This window comes from Toxorhynchites rutilus, chromosome 2 (assembly GCF_029784135.1).
Source record: "Toxorhynchites rutilus septentrionalis strain SRP chromosome 2, ASM2978413v1, whole genome shotgun sequence".
In the NCBI taxonomy this organism is placed as follows: domain Eukaryota; kingdom Metazoa; phylum Arthropoda; class Insecta; order Diptera; family Culicidae; genus Toxorhynchites; species Toxorhynchites rutilus.
In genome coordinates, this window is record NC_073745.1 from 42,313,422 (window position 1) to 42,331,273 (window position 17,852).

The window sequence follows — 17,852 nt, forward strand, 5'->3', positions numbered from 1 at the left end:
AAGTGTTTTTTTAAGACTTCAATTATACCAAGCTCAAATGACCAACAGGAAACAGGAGTCATTAAAACGTAAGGCATTATACAAGAAACATTCATTTGTAACTAAATCCTATTTTTATTAAAGGAAAATTTAATCAACCGAACGAACACAGTGGTGATTTGCTTTTCGTAAATCGTACTCCAGGTGACGAGTCCAACAACGATAACATTTGACTATTCCTATTCTTCTGTCCACCTATTCAGCCTCCTTTAGATCATATACCTCCTTCTCGTAGAAAAAAATATTTGATCTTCATTTTGTACACGTTATCATGTTATTTTTTTTCACTCTGAACGTAAAAAAATTAGATAAGGTAAAATTTCTCGCAAAATATCTCGAAACCGTCGCCGTCGCCTCAATACCTCCAACACATCGTTAGATGTGATTTATTCTTTAGTCCTCCAAAAGACGAAAGCACTTTTGTAAATTGCTGAGAACGCAATATTTCCCTATTTATGAATGTTTGTCTTTTTTTCTAGGTTGTCCCCTTATCCTCTCCCCTCACCAAACCCTCGCCAAGGACACCAAGCAGAGCTCACAAATTATAATTTAATGACAGCGCGCCGTCAGCGCTCATTTGCAACCAAGGGGGGCGCCCACGAAGCCATTGATATGACGCACGTGACGCCACGGAAGCTCCCTGTGTGGAGGAACCGCCGGTCGGGATTCCGGGATTCGGGAGTGTGACTGCTGCTTGCAAAATCAAAATCTACTTTCACCCGAATAGCTGATGCAGCTAAGAACGTATTGAACTGGAAGAAATGTTTCACTAATGTGAAACACCATAGGCGCCATTCGCCGAGATCGGCGGCCACAATGGGCGTTTTATTTCGGGAAAACAAATGCTGGAGCGCGAGTTGAGATGACGTTACATTAGAGATTGGTTCAAAGCGGAAACGCCGCTCGTCGGTAGTGGCCGTGAGGGTCGCTCCGCTCGAGAGGATTCAAATTTATGAGTTGTTGAGAGCAAACGATATGGCGCAAATGGAAACAAAACCGTTCGTTTATGTTAACGTGTCGGAGTGTGGCGAATTTTGTACACTCCACACACAATAGTCACTCATATCTAGTTCCCTGGGCCTGGCGGTGGACGAATGGGTCGGACCGGCGGGTGGCAGGAGCAGCCGCATTCACACAATAAGGACATTATGCTGTCGCACATATCGGGTCGGGGAAAAAGCGCTACGCTTTCGTTCACTCGGCAAGACGAAACAGCGGGACGATTTATGCTGTATTATTTATGACGTTAAGTAGAACACAGCATTCGCTTGCTCGCAAATATCGCAAAGACGACGACAGTCGTCGCATTCATAAATGTGTAAGAAGAGAGAGATTCGATTTATTGCTCTTTGTTGGGGGGAAAATTTAGTGCTGCACAATGCTTTTCGGCTCAGTGCTGCGCTGTGAAGGACACCCACACACACGCACACGTAATACCACTCCAAAGCGAAGGACATCCGGCGGGAACGACAGGTTGGCGGAATGTGAATATAAATATAGAACTTTCTCCCCCCGCAAAGACGGATTATACTTGCTGATGTGGACTGTGCTACCTGTCGGTTATTGTGTTATAAGAAACTCTAAATCAGTCGATGAACTGGAAAATACTAGTTGATTTATTGCTTTTCGGCTCCGCTGGTGGATTCGTGCTTTATGGCCAAGCCCGGAACGTCAGCTGCTGTCTTCGAAGCGATGAAATAAATTGGCATTCGCCGAACGCAAAGATATTAATATTTGTTTTTGTGTCTTTCTCATCCTTCAATCAGGAACGCACGCGTATTTGCCTTTCAGTAAACGCCTATAGACTGTTCTATCACCGAATCCATCACCTGCCGTGTATAGTTTACCTAGCTAATATCAGATATTGGGCACGAGCAAACCACTCTACCGTTGCGCGTTCGCGCCCTTAGGGGACCACAAAGTCGGCTCACGTTCCTGTGACGCATCGCAAACAACCACAACCGGTGTCGGGGCTTTGATTGGTAATAACTCGCTTGCCCTGTGGTCGCCACCTCCACCAGGCCAGACTTATGCGGTTGTAATTAAATGCAACAGACAATTAATTAAGATGCAAACTTCAAGAAACGTGACAAGTCGCCGCCGCGCCTTCTTTACAGGTGGCGTTTAAAGTTCGAAAAGGACCGTTGCGCTCTCATCTTGGCTGGTTTCGGAGCAACAGTTCGTTTCTTGGTTTTGAGACGAAAAAGCACGGCGAAATTTTTTGAACCCAGAAAAAAAATCCGTCCAAGCCCTCCATCAGCCAACACCGGCTTAAGCCGATAATTGCATTACTCACAACTGCATTAGCAAGTACGCTATGAAGTATTGTCGGTTTATTTATATACACACAGGCTACAGACGGGGTAAACAAAATTTCATATTGACTTTTCACGGTCCAGCGAACAGAACGCCTCGGAATGACTTGAAAGAACATCAAAGTTCTTCGTGCGAGGTGAGGGCACACCTTTGATTGTTCGTCATCGCGCTTCGAAGTGACACATGCAAGTTGGTTGTTTATTTATAAACAAGATAACCTTAGTAAGCAAATATCACTCCGAGGGCGAGATAGAGAACAACAATTTTAACAGTCTTTATACGTAGGAATATGCGCGATCGAAGATGATCATAATTGCGATTTATTTTCATATCATAATGGGTTGACCAGATGATCGATTAGAAAGATTCAAAATGTAAGGAATTAGCAGTGCCGTAGTTTTAACGTACGACTACGTCTTTGATTTCCATATAGGGAGGTCACTCTACGAAATTAAAAATGAGGCATGTAACGATTCATTATGGGATTTCAAACGCATATTACAAAAAAATCATTATTGCGCTATATGTTATGTTGTATACCATTGGACAGTGAGTATAGTAAAAAAGTAAACAATTTGACAATTAAAATAGGTATGTTATTTCGATTTTACTAAAAATTCGTTTTCCCCCACAACGCAACGAATAATCTTTTTGCCTACGATTCGGACGTTAGGTTACAATGTGGGTGAATGCGTATTATGATTTACTAGCTGACCCGGCAAACGTTGTTCTGCCATATGAATTATTTCTAGTGAATATTTTGGCTGTTCAATAATATATAACTAATGTATTCAAGCGCGTTTAAATGTTTGAACGATCTAAAAAATTAATCGATTGTGATCGTTGAAGGATAGATTCCACGTGGATATCGAGCAGATACGTGAAGGTTCGGCCATGTATTGCGTTGGAGCCAGGTCCGGACTATACGGTGGATGCAATATTTTTTTTATTTCAATTTCAATATGTTAAATATAAAGTAAAAAAAGTAATATATTTTTTTTGTAGAATGTAAAAATAAAATAAAGAAAATCAATATTAATTTCATTAAATTGATATCCAGTTGATGGAAAATACGCGCAGCCATTTTAAATATGGACGCCTTGTACATTTTCCATCTGCCATGCAAGGTGATATAAAATTTAGATCACCACGTATGCAATGAACCATGTTTGTGGTAACAATATCTAACAGTCACCCATATTCCGGAATCCGATTGCTTTGAATCTCGATCGGATCTTACGATTCGTCTTCTGTATTCTGAAATTCAATCGACTTTCATTCATTCGTGCTATGAAATGTGGCAGTCTTGCCGTGGCCCAAAATAAACATCAAAATAATTAATCCGTATTCGTGAAGCAATTTAATCTCTATCAGATTAGCAGACACGAAAGCAATTCTAAATTGCTAAAATTCGAATGAAAATCATTACTCGATGTTGTTTAAATACTTGGAAGACAGTCCTAACCTAACGTTTCTTTTATAAATCTTTTTGCATTTCCGCCTAAACTTTATCCATAATATGAAATCATTATCAGAGAAAACTTGTGAATGCGTCTTCCTGTTACACAGAAGACATACTAGAGACTATCTTCATTTTTTTGACGTAGGATTACGTCTTTCGGGAACATATTGGGGTACAAATTGAAAATCGAAAATCGAGTACATCGAGAAAATTGTCCAATTTCAAACGCTTTTTGCTCAATCATTTCATGATGTATTAATGAGATTTTCACGTCAATCGATTTCGGCACTCCATAACAATTTTTTATATTGAAGTAAATAATATTTGTCATGTAACTAACTATCGAACAATTGAAAAATCTCAACTCCTATCCTAACGGAAATAACCACTTCTGATTGGTCGAAATTGACGACACATGCGGCGGGTCCCTAACAGAGACATCAAAACCAAGCTGCCTGGAGGAAATCGACATGAAAATAGGGGGAGCTTTTGTTTCTACCGAAATGTATTCCCTAACAGAGACATCTAAACCAAGCTGCCTGAGGAAATCGGCATTGCAAATATATGCAAGTCGGGGGCATTTTTATATTGGAAAATTGAAACAAGGGAGCATGATGTGATTTACGATTAATCACAAACTGCACAGATCGCTATCTGTGCAAACTGCGACTAACTATTAATCCTCACCCATCATAACCAAATGATTTTCTCTTGGTAACTCTGAGTTGACCAAAGCATTGCTAGACTGAAACTAGTTCGAATAATTGAGTTACTCTCCTTCCTCGTTTTGTTTACAACTCCTAACAAGAATTTGCTCCATGGGAATGAGTGTCTCTTTGACGTACGCTTTACGATTCTCGCTCTCTCGTCCGGGCGTTCAATTTTCCTTTCCGAGTGCGTTTACTTCGATGAAACTGGGTAAAATAAAAAATGCGCTACAGCAGATAGGACGACTTTATTGTTTAATGTTTCACAGAGGATTTCTCAGATGGTGTTTAAATTAATCTACAAGAGACTGCAAACAATAATCTCCCTCAAATCACTAATTTTATGAGTTAATGTAAATACGTTATTGGCCAAGGCTATTACGACATCGAACACGTGGTCTTGCGAGATATATTTTTCCGCCAGCCCCAATACAGACCTCTTTTTTCGGGCCCGAGTAAACTGGTGGCTAGAAAAGACCAAGATTACCTTGAATTAATCAAAAAACATAAATTAGCGCAAATATGTCAACATGTGTTTTTTTTTGTGTAAGCACGTAAATATTTGCTCATAAAATTTTTTGGATTGTGGAACTCTACATAATTTGTATGCAGATAGTCTATCCACAGTTTGTGGGGGGAATACTCATACAACTCAAATGGATAATGATTCTCTGCTATCACAAAGCTGAGAAATTTTTTGACGTTTTGTTTTACTATTGATTCATTCAAAAAAAAAATTTTTAAATGTTTTCTTATCCTGGGACTGGCTCACCATATTGCACTGCTACTAAAATCGTAGGCTAACTTCAAGGATATTTTTTCTTCATTTTCGGCGAATAATCAATAGAGTGCCGTGTTATGAAACATCAGAATAATAGCAAAAACAATATTACGATCATACGGTGTTGGACAGGTTATTCCAGACTACATTGGAATATATTCCATCTGATCATCTTTAGAAAGGTTAATGACCTTCGAAGGATAAATTTATCTTGGGCACATTGAATTGATGTTCATGACTTCCAGTCGGATGTTTATCAGCTCTGATAATAATTGTGTGGTCCTCACAAAGCATATATTCCAATGCCGTCAGTTCATTCTTCGCGGTGACCGGAATAAATCGCCACAGTAAACAACTGCAACAGAAACAACCGCTTAGAAAAAGTGTAGTAGGCTAGAAATATTTGGCGCGGGAAAAACATCATGTGCCTCACATTTCTATTATAAATTTATTCTCTTGTTCTCGTTTTTCGAAATTTATTCTGAGGACAATGTAATGGGGACGAAGTCCCCATTTGGCGAGGATAAGGAATCGAGGCGGCCCATGCCGCCAAGATGACGCAATCCGAGTCCACCGCCGACCCGCCGTCGGAAGCGGCGGTGTCTCGCACGCAAACCTGGGATCCACTGATTGCCCGGTTAGTTTGAAACATAGGATACGATCCTTTAGCAATGTCCGACCGAGCTCTAGCGAGCGTCGGACGGTATACGTCTGCCCGGGGCGTTACGTTTGCCTGGGGCGATACGTTTGCCCGGTTAATTCTTGTTTTGAAATACAATACCGCGCCACAATATTTATAGCCTACTACACATTTTATAAGCGGTGGTTTCTGTTGCAGTCGTTTTCTGTGGCGATTTATTCCGGGAACCATTCTTCGCATACCGTTTGATGATAAGGTAGGATGTTGATAATCATTTGCTGCGATACCTATTGTTCCAACAGTATTCATTCGACAACGTGAAGACAGAATACCTGAAATTAACCGATTCAACCATGCAAATCTGCAGTATGTACACTCGAGAGATGCAACAAATTTGAAGGGATATAAAAAAACATTAGTCGTTCGATAAATCTACTGCCACATATGTCGGAAGTCCACGATATATGAATAACATACGTCCATACTATATAATTACATTTATTCGCAACGAAGAACGTAACCACACATAATTGAATTAACCAAATATGTGATCCGTTTTATCTACAAGATAAAAAAGGGTCTGAAATGCAATCGAATCCAAAAGGTGTTTCGTGAAGTCACTAATTAAATTACTATTTGAAAAATTATTTGGAGAGAAATGTGAATGTTCAGAATTATTGGTATCTAAAAAACGATTTTAGGCGGGATGAGATTCGCCCAAATCTGCTGGTAATAAAATTAATCAATTGCATCCATTCTCCGTCTGCTGTTTATCGGGCGGGAGACGACAGCAAAATAAAATCGACACGCCACTCACTGCGGTCAGTGCAATAGAGAATTAAAAATCCCTCGATGAGTGTCGTAAGATTTCAGTTGATCGTCTGTTGTACACTTTACGATCAAGAACTCATCATCCGCTCAATGGAATGGGATTAACCGTTTGTGGCTTGCACTCACGATAAAACTTGAGTAGTAGAAGTAATGCTTCGAGAGTGCAAGCAGTAGGGATTCCGCTTTCATATTGCTTTTTTGAGATCTTGGTAGCTCACCGTTCCAAGTATTCTCTCTGTGTACATATGAAGAATAAAAGAGCATCCTGCTGGGGGTGATTCAAAAACATCCGACTAGAGGGATATACTTATTCATTGATCGTTGAATGTGATTTTTTTTCCATCCCTGGAGGTGAGTGATACGATAAATTCTAGCAAATAAAATTTTAATTTGGGACTTGAATGTTGGTTGCTTCGTGAAATTTCATATCAATGATCGATCGTTCATTGTGAAAAATTCAGCACAAGTGTGAGTATGATGTATGGTAGCAGCTGTGTTGAAAATGACTTGATATATGAAACGATTTATTTCAATTTTAATAAATAAAAACCAAGGTTTGTTCCCGCTCGCGAACGGGTCGTTAGGTTTAATCTTGTTGTGTTCATTTTCACCCAAGGAAAGTTAATACGGCAGAAAAATTAGAAAAGTGAAGATATATTAGAAAAAGTGATTTTCCATATGCTCTACATATAGTATTAATTGTTGTTGTCCAATTAAAATTCGGATTGGGTTGAATAAACACCCAGAAAGTAAAAAAAATATAAAATAAAATTACCTTTTCCATTCAAATAAGTTTTCTCTATATCAAAGAAAAATTGATAATTGTGTTCGGTATTATCTTATATTACATTGGTGAGTTTTTTTTATTTATTTCATCCATACATAACACAGGAGCCATCTCGTCTAGGATCACAAAGGGCAGTTTTCATCATATCTCGATCCACTTCGGTATCTTTTATCTGATACGCACCATCCTACGACTGTTTACCATCCTTGTGTCATCATCACTGGGTAAACACTGGTGGACTGAACGAACCATACCCAACAACCAAACAAAACGGCCCTTTTCAGGGCCACCAAATCATTATCAAAGAGTTTTACGATGTAATTCTTCAAACATATGCAAAATCAACAGATAGCCTAACGGAATCCTACGTCAACTATGCGGTCGTGTCTCGGACACGACCCTCCTGTGACTTTTTCCATAGAGTCCTTAGTGGATCACACCATTGAGAGAGATGACGAATCCTTCGGCTGAAGGAGGACTGGATTTTGATAGCTCAGGAATGTGGATATTCACTGCAATTCGGTCTTATGGAAGCCCAAACCGTTTGGATGTGGCTTGTTGGAGAACTCAACACTTGGTCTACTATCTAAACACAAACTTGATTTATCGCGATGCTTCACGGTTACACTTTGAAATTGGAATCGCGATCTATCACAACTGCAGGTTGAATATGGAATGTCGGATATGATATTGGTATTGATCGATTGATGCACATATTTGTTTGTATGTGTTTCATGCTGTGGTATATGCTGATGTCTATCGTTGTGTTGTACACCACACATTGCATTCTGAATTGGAAGGAGTGATTTGGATGGGGATAAGGATCGGGATAGAATAGGGGATCTATTGCATTTCACACTTGCTCAACATTAGCGCTGTTGGTCGCAAACAGTCCTTTTGACATAGGACTATGTCTTTGATTTCTATATAGGGGGGTCACTCTACGAAAAATGTAACAATTCAATAAGAGTTTTCAAATGCATATTACTCAAAATCGTTATTGCGACACATGTTGTGTTATGTACCATTAGACAGTAAATTTATCCAGTAATTTTTGACGTAGGACTGCGTCTAACCGGAAGATATAGGGGGTGAAATGGAAATCTAGGCACTGAACAAGTAGGAAAAAATGCAAGATTTGGAACGCTTATAACTCGAGCATTTCTCAATAGATCGCAAAGGTTCTTGCATCAATTAATAGGAAATATACCTACGCATCTATCATAACGAATATCATTTCATTTTTCTTGAGTTAAATAATTGAATAATTGTGAAATATCAAGCATTGTCAAAATGCACTATGTGCCCATTTTTGATTGGTCCATTTTGTGCTCCTCAAATCGTACCGACCAAAACGGGCAACCAGAGCAGCAGTGAAATAGAATGAAGCACGATTGGAAAGGAAAAAGAAAAAAATGAACGAAACATTGGTCGCAGTCTCACACATGCGTAATTCTCGAGCCAGCCAGTCAGCTTAAAAATCCCCGCTCCGCTGCCGTAACGATCATTCTCATTCAAACCGTACACCACATCGGTTCGCATCACAACACATCAACAAACCAACCCAAGCAGCCATGTCTGGACATGGTAAAGGAGGAAAAGTGAAGGGAAAGGCAAAATCCCGCTCGAACCGTGTTGATCTGGAGTTCCCCGCAAGGGTAGCTAGGCCGAGCGCGTTAGTACCAGTGCACCAGTCCACCTAGCAGGCGATATATAGTTTCGGCCGCCGAAGTGATCGAGTTAGCTGGCAAAGCTGCTGGCGACGATAAGAAAACCCGCATTCGGAACAGAACACATTCGGTTCGGTAGACATCAAGACAACAGGCAGTTGCAGCGAGTGGCGAGTGGCAAACGCAATCGCAAAACGGCTTCAGGTAGCAGAAGAAAAAAGTTTGTTCTTTATACAAACTGCTTTGATGGCAAATCCAGAACAAGGCGGCATCGAGGGCATTCGAAATGATTTTTGACGTGGGACTACGTCTAACCGGAATATATGGAGGGTAAAATGAAAATCTAAACACAGAACATGCAGGAAAAAATGAAAGATTTCGAATGCTTATAGCTCGAACATTTCGTACTGGATAGGAGAGATGTTTGCATCAATTGATAGGGAATATTTTTACGCATCTATCGCAACTAACAAAATGTTGTTTTTCATTAGATAAATAATTGAATAACTGTAAAATATTAGGCGTTATCTAAACGCCCTAACTGCATCGTTTTGATTGGCCCAATTTACGGTTTCCTTAACACAGCCATCAAAACCAAGCAGCCTTGAGGAAATCGGCATTGCAAATACATGAAAGTAGGGGGACTTTTGTTCTCATCGAAAAATGTTCCCTAACACAGACTTTAAAACCAAGCAGCGAAATCGGCATTGCAAACACACGAAAGTAGGGGGAGCTTTTGTTCCCACCGAAATGTGTTCCCTAATAGAGATTTCTAAACCAAGGTGCCTGGAGAAATCGGTATTTCAAATTCATGCAAGCGGGGGTATTTTTGTTCCGACTGGAATGTGCTTCCCTAACACAGACTTCAAATCCATGGAGCGTGGGGAAATCGGCATTGCGAATTCATACAAATTGGGGGTATTTTTGTTCCGATTGAAATGTGTTTCCCTAACACAGACTTCAAAACCGAGGTTTCTGGGGAAATCGGCTCTGCAAATAAATGCAAACTGCTTTACTTTTACTTTTGTCCTCGCTTGCCTTTGTGCAGAGTGGAATATGTCTGTCCTAACATGATCTTCTAAACTTAGGAACCTGGGAAAATCGTGCATCGACACTAGAAGCGAATGAACTTCCCAGTTTCAAGCAAATTCGAGATTCGAGAATATGTACACTTTTGGGATGTAAACTTCAGAGGGAAATGTAAAATATAATAATCGTTTGATAATTTTTTTTTGTCTTTATTGGAAAGATTTTCAGCCTTAGGCTGGTTCATCAAACGTTTGATAATTCTTCCGTACATATATTTTGTTCTAGTCATCATACCAAACGTAAAAGGTCCGTCATTAAATTTACTTGTGACGAAGAACAATCAATCACAATAAATGAATTGACTTTACATGGCATTTGTTCATTTTTTTCACTCACAGAGCAAATATATTGAACTCAATTGAATTTGGAAACTGTTCCATTCAATCAAGAATTTAGTCAATACAAACGAATGATTGCTAAGCTAAGGTAGTTCCACGTCAACCTTGCGGTTATATCATAGATATAACCCACCCATATTTTTTTTCAATCGCTCCCTTTTAACGCTCATTCGTTCGTCTCGTTGGATTCGCCCCTCTGGCTGAGTCTGCCGATTTGTTTCTATCCTGTGAGTGTGTACCGCTTGAGTATAAAACACGCGGACCCCAAAAAAATATCTTATTTTCTTTCAAACCGTAAACCCGTGTGGTTGTACGGCATCGGCATCGTGGACGTAACAAAGGAGGACAAGTTATGGGAAAGGCAAAGTCTCACTCGAACCGTGCAGGTCTCCAGTTCCCTGTTGGTCGCATTCACTGATTGCTCCGCAAGGGTAACTAGTCCGAAAGGATTGGTGCCGGAGCACCAGTATAACTAACAGCGATTATAGAGTTTCGGCCGTCGGAGTGCTCGAGTTGGCTTGCAAAGCTGCTCACGACAATCAGAAAACCCGCATCAAGAACAGAGCAGCTTCGGTTCGTCGCTCATCAAGGCAACAATTAGTTTCAGTGAGCGGCAAAGTGTTCCTCCGGCACGTCGCATTAAATGTAATTTACTGAACAACATGTCACAAGCTGGATGGGAAGAAATTTTCCAACTGTGAAAGCTGTGGCGAGTGGCAAACGCAATAGCTAAACAGGAAGGTTTAACCGAACAAGATGGGAATATCGAGTGATAACAAAAACACAACACCAAAGGTTCTTTTCAGAACCATCAACATATTCATAAAGAGTAAACAGTAAACTAATCCATTTTTCAGGTAGATAGGTAGGTATTCACGTAGGAGAAGAAAATAAAACAATATGTTTAAAATATATATTTAACAAAAGCTGTCCCCTTTGTATAGTCCTACGTCACTCCGGTTATGTCCCCGACATTACCCACCCGTCTTTTTTGCTTAAAACATGAACAGTGAATAAATTAAAAAAAGTTAATAATTTGACGATTATAATGGGTATGTTTTCTTTCGATTGCACTTCCTCGCCGACGTCACAATCAATTTTTTTGCCTCAATTCGGGCGTTAGCTCACAATGTGAATTGATGCATATAATGAATTATTCTCCATTTACCGATAATAGGCATTTACCAGTTATTCTATTGTATGTTGCCCAATCAATTCGTGCTCAATTCATGTTTTCATCGTGTATGTCTTGTTTCTAACAATTTAGCCTCATCACTACACGAACATCAGCTATACGAACTTCCCAAGAGATCACCATAGAATAAAATACTCAATATACATAACCTGGCTATAAAGTTATCACAAACAACGTATCGACGAGGGAGAAAATACTTTTTTTATCTATAATATATTTCTGTAGTCATGTATTTATTTGACTTAGGCTTATATTTATGTAGATCTTAACTATTTAGATTTGTGTTTAAAAATGATACTTGATGACTCTTTGTCTTCTTCTGCATAACTGCGTTTTGAGTTATAAAAATTTTCAATATCATAATTTCTTGAATGAAAGATAAATTATTTTGGATACGCCTTTTTAAAAATCAGTCATGATTTGAATCATATGTACCTACCATGTTTCAATAAAATCTAAGGGAGTCGAGACAAAATTTGATGTTTTCCGACCGATTTGGTGTGAAATTGCTCCGTTGTTAGGGTCAGCTAGGATATGCAATGACCAACCTCCGTTCCTCGCTTCGTTTATCCACTTGGTGCCACAAAAGCGAATAATCTCATTCTGTACAAGTATCTGAAGTTATTTATTCGAGATTGCTACGTAGCATGACACATTGTGGTTCAATGAATATTGACATATTTCCAAACACTGCATGTTGGACACAAAAAGTCATTACGAAAGGATGTTTACTCTTGTTCCTGTAGAATTTCCAAACCGATCCTTTCATCTGCTTCCTTCCGATAAGAATCGCACCCTGCAAAAGTATCCTGATAGTATTATGGTGTCAAGGCAAAGAATTTTCCAGGCACCACTCAAGTACCACAAGTTTCAGACCAACATTAACCAGCGCATATTATTGCGACGAAAGGCAATTCGAACGATTATTATCCCTGAGTCACTAGCAAACGTGTTCGAAGTTTGGAAGGTTGATAGGTTGAACCTTCAAAGCTGACATCGGGGACTATAAATACATATTATCACACAATATCATTGAAATGTCAAATTTTGTAGTTTCCCAACTTGAGCATTCATAAACCACAGTTTTGACTCCATATCGATTTAAAGAGAAAATACAATATCAAGTAATCTACATCCGACAGTTCACCTTCAGAGGGAACCCATTATGTGAGCCACATAAACCAAATATGCTTCCTGCTGTCGATTCTGTCACACGTTTCATCGAAAAACGGCAGCTTTTCAAGCGGAAACATGCATGCAATTCGTGCCAGCAGCTGCTTTTTCCAAAGGTTCAACCTGGTGGGGATCGAAAACCCCTCCTTCGCTCTGGAATAATGATTGTCTTCGTCAGCGATAATTTATGGCCTCTTTCTTCCAGGGCGCAATTGTCGTAAAATATGCGCTCGCTGCGTGTGACATGTTCAGCGCGTTTGTTTATCGGTCATATTTTATTTATTTCTGATTCCTGTTTATTAGGAAACATGATAGGTTATCATTCTTTCTACCCCGATGGTACCTTCCTGGTGCGGCTGACTGTGACACATTGTGCCATTGCGCGAAACTCATCACGTGTTTATAAAATATTAAAATCTATCACACCGTGCATTCCCCACGAAGGAATTATTTACTTGGTTTTTCATCTTCTGAGGTGAGGGTGGGGCGAATTTATAATGTGAATATTGTGTTTATGATGATAGAAAGTCAGATGGGAAAGAAATTGGATAATCTAAAAAAAAATCGTTCAAATATAGTCCTTGCAACGCAAGGCCAATACTGGGATGTCTATATTTGTCTATTCTCATTCTAAATAGGCACAGAATATTCTACATGTTTTCAGATAATACCGCGCTAACACAAAAAAGCATGAATCAGTGCGAGCTACTTATTACCTGCTTCAATAGAAAGCTAATTTCCATATCTTAATTATTTTCGCATTTCAATCAGCCCTTCCCAGGGACGCACTCGTGTATGTGCTCACAGGATTCCTTCCAAAACAATAAACAGATTATCATATTCAATTTGGCTGAAATTAGGTTTTCTCCCCTCCGGCAGTTAAACACAATAATCAATTTTTGAATTTGACACTTTTCTCAGGCACTGGAAGGGATAGGAGAAAGATTTTTTCTCTTATTTTCAAGAGGAGGGAACCCAAACCCAATCCTATCACATGTTCTGTGGTGCAGACTTTGCCATCTGAGCCTATAACGAACCAACCCTATACACCTAACGCACCCCCGCACGGGACATCCACGCGACCGTTTTCATCGAACGCACGATCTGATATCGCTTCGTAAATAAACAAACATAATCATCGTCGTAAATTAATAACCTTCGCATCGTATTTTTGGCAGAGGTACCGCAGTTTCTCCGGAATGTCTACTGTGGGGGTGGGGTGAGTGCTAGTGTTTAGAGTGCGTGCACGCGTTGTTTTCACATCGTAAATATACGCGCACAAACGCTCATCTGCCGCAGCGTGTTCCGTTCCCCGATGGGATGTGCTCGTATTTTATTTATTCGCTCTTGTAGGTGATCGAGGGGTGTGGATTCTTTGGGATGTTTTGCATCCGCAATCGACCAAATCGGTGCAGCTTCCTTTTGCGCGCTGTTTGGCAAAATTGATTACTTCAGTGTAATCATGATTAACTATATAGGTGTTATATTCTCTATAGAACAAATAGCTAAAAACTGATACACTGCGTTTCACAACTATAGAACCACTATTTTTTTCTGAGTTTCCAGATATATGTAAGAAATCGGTTGATTTGAAGTATATAGTGTAAAATACAATAACTATCTTCATTTATAAGACTGTTCATTTGAACTTTAATGTTGTGTTCAGGCGAGGAATATTCAAAAAACTAAAATTCAAGTGTTTCATAACTATAGAATCAGATGGAAAAACTCTCTCTCCTTTACGAGATGAGGCACTATTTGGTACCTCGATAATTGATGTACTTGATAAATGCAGGGATGTTTGTTACATAAGAAGTTAAATCGAAAGATGAAAAATTGGTACGAGCGTTACCCGATATAACCATCAACATCATCTAAATACAAATATACGTGGATACTTTTTAAATTATTCATAATTATAGCATAATACACTGGAGTCGCGTAAATTCCGAAATCCGCGTAAAAAAACGCGTCAATTCCGAAATCCGTGTGGAAATAAACCGCGTAAGAAGCGACTTCAGCGTAGATAAAAAGGATGATTGTGTCACATTAACCCGAAACCCACTCACCCCAAAGACAGTTAGCCGAGAGACATTCACCCGAATTCCACTCATCCTAATGTTTGTTACGAATGTTACGAATGTTTGTGTCGAATGTGATAGCTACCCGAATGTAACATCTACCCGAATGCAACAATTACCAGAATGTAACATCAACCCGATCGCGACACTTAGCCGAAAGAAGGATATATTCGAATATGCAAATTTCATTATTAGATTGCAACCAGGTAATCGAAATGCATGACAGCATAATTAACCGGGCAAACGAAATGCAAACGTATGCCGTTTGATGCTCGCTAACGCTCGGTCGGACCTAACTAAAGGCTCGTCTCCTATGTTTCGAGCAAACCGGGTAATCGGTTGTAACAGTTGGCACAACTGTTATCGTTATGTGATGTTTTCAGATTATTCATTTACCTATTTATTTTTATTTATTTATTTATTTATTTCTTTATTTATTTCTTTATTTGGTAGGATAATTAGTAGGCATTCGTGAAGTCACATTTAATAATTTAAGTTCGATATTCACACTGAAACATTAACAGTGTACCTCCACAAAGTCACAACTGAAGGTAACCTAAAAGATACTCCAGAAAGCATACTTAAGAGCTTAGATTTCCCATCCCACCTCCCTGGAGCAGGACGAAAGCGCAATCGCAAAAGTTGTTCGGCCAACGAGTGTCTGTTCGCGCAGCGCTTGCTTTCGTGGCCTTGAGTTTGGAGAGAGTTAGAGAACAGGGAAATACGGCCAAACCTGGTGAAATAAACACGCCAAGCAAAGGCAGCGTCGTCACCATCGCGCCTTCCAAGTATCCGCTGGGTGATACCCACCGGCGGTGAATCCTACGCAAAGAAGCAGAAGGAGTGGGTGAGGAAACATGTGTCCTCACCGCACTCCCCAGGTATCCTGTATTGTGTAGTTTTGTCCATGTGCACATGTGATGTCCCCATAGTTTAAGCAGATTAATGTACAAATAAATATAGAAATATTTAAAACCATAGTCCACCCAAATGCAGAAAGTTCTGTAGTGTTGTCTAGGAGTAAAAGTCGTTATAATATTAGGCTGTCAAAAAAGTCCTACGGTATTTTTTTTGAATTTTCATTTGTTCATAAAATTAGTTACAATCAGTGTTGAAAAAAATCATCTTCGTTTAGCTCAAAAGCTTATATTTTCGGGCTAGGTTGCATCGAAAACCTATATACTCCGAACGAAAATCAAAATGACAGATCCAAGCAACCAGTGAATATGAGCAAATGAACTTTTGTTCATCAATATGTTTTAATGTTTATTTTTCCACCCAATGTCATTTTCATCTTGATTATTCAGAATGCCAGAACAGAATTTCATTTTAGCCAAATGAATATCAGCTGTTGTTTACTTTTAACCAGAGGTAGCTGTGTGCGGCTGGGTTTTATGTAGGTCGGATTGTACTGATGCTTAAGTCCTTCCAAATCAACGCAGGCAACAAGAAGATTATGAAATGTTGTAATCCATTTGACCATCGAGTCTAGGAGCAATTGTTATTCAATTGCAATACGGTGTTTAGGGATCGTTCGCGATGCCGTTGTTACCGTCTCGCCAAACAAAATCCTGCGCGATTTCTTGCAAAGATTTTTTTTTTTTTTTTTTTTTTTTTTCTCTATTATAGTGACTTTCAACACATTTTAGCTGGTTCGTCACTTTTACTTCTATTTTTGGAAGAATGTCGGGAGTGAGAATTGAACTCGTGATCTCTGCGTGAGAGGTATGGATGTTACCACTACGCCAGATCGCCTCCTTCTTGCAAAGATCGTTTCATCGAGCTCTGGCGTTTTTGTTCTCTAAATGATCCCACCTGACTAATTTTATTTTATTTTTGAATTTTGGCTCAAAATCAATGCCAGAACGAATATCGTTTCGAATGTGAGAAATATCAATTTGTTGCTTTTGATATTCAAAGTATAAATAACAGCGAAGTTATGAACCCCACTCAATGCCGCATTCATTCATTATAGCAAATTTGTTCATGCATCAGCGATATGAACAAAATGAACTCGTTTGTTATTGTCATCAATATAATGAGGGCAGTGTGTTTCGAGCCGGAAAAAAAGTCATTTACACTGAAATAAAATCATATTCGTTACTCGTGAATATTTGTTGATATTCTAAGACACTGGTTACAATCATCTGTTTTAAGTCAAATATGCGTCGTTTTGTTCGATGACTTGTTCCCAACGAGATGCCAACTTCATAATACCCCTGTTATAGAAGCTCGCTTCCTTATTGGCAAAAAACTCGGATAGCCAATTTTCACAGGCCTCTTTTGAGGCTAACTTCTGACTACCTAGCTCGTTCGCCATGGACAAAACCATGTGGTAGTCACTTGGTGCAAGGTCCGGACTATACGGCGGATTCAAAAGAACCTCCCATCCGAGCTCCCGGAGCTTCTGGCGCGTCACCAACGAAGTGTGTGGCCTGGCGTTGTCTTGATGGAAGACAATGCGGCCTCTGTTTATCAAAGATGGCCTCTTCTTCATGAGTGCTACCTTCAAGCGGTCCAGTTGTTGGCAGTACAGGTCCGAATTGAGCGTTTGTCCATAGGGAAGCAGCTCATAATAGATTATTCCTTAACAATCCCACCAAACACACAGCAGAATCTTCCTGGTCGTTAATGAGGGCTTGGCCACCGTCTGAGCCGCTTCAGCGGGCTTCGACCACGACCGTTTGCGCTTCACGTTGTCGTAAGTGACCCACTTTTCATCGCCAGTCACCATCCGCTTCAG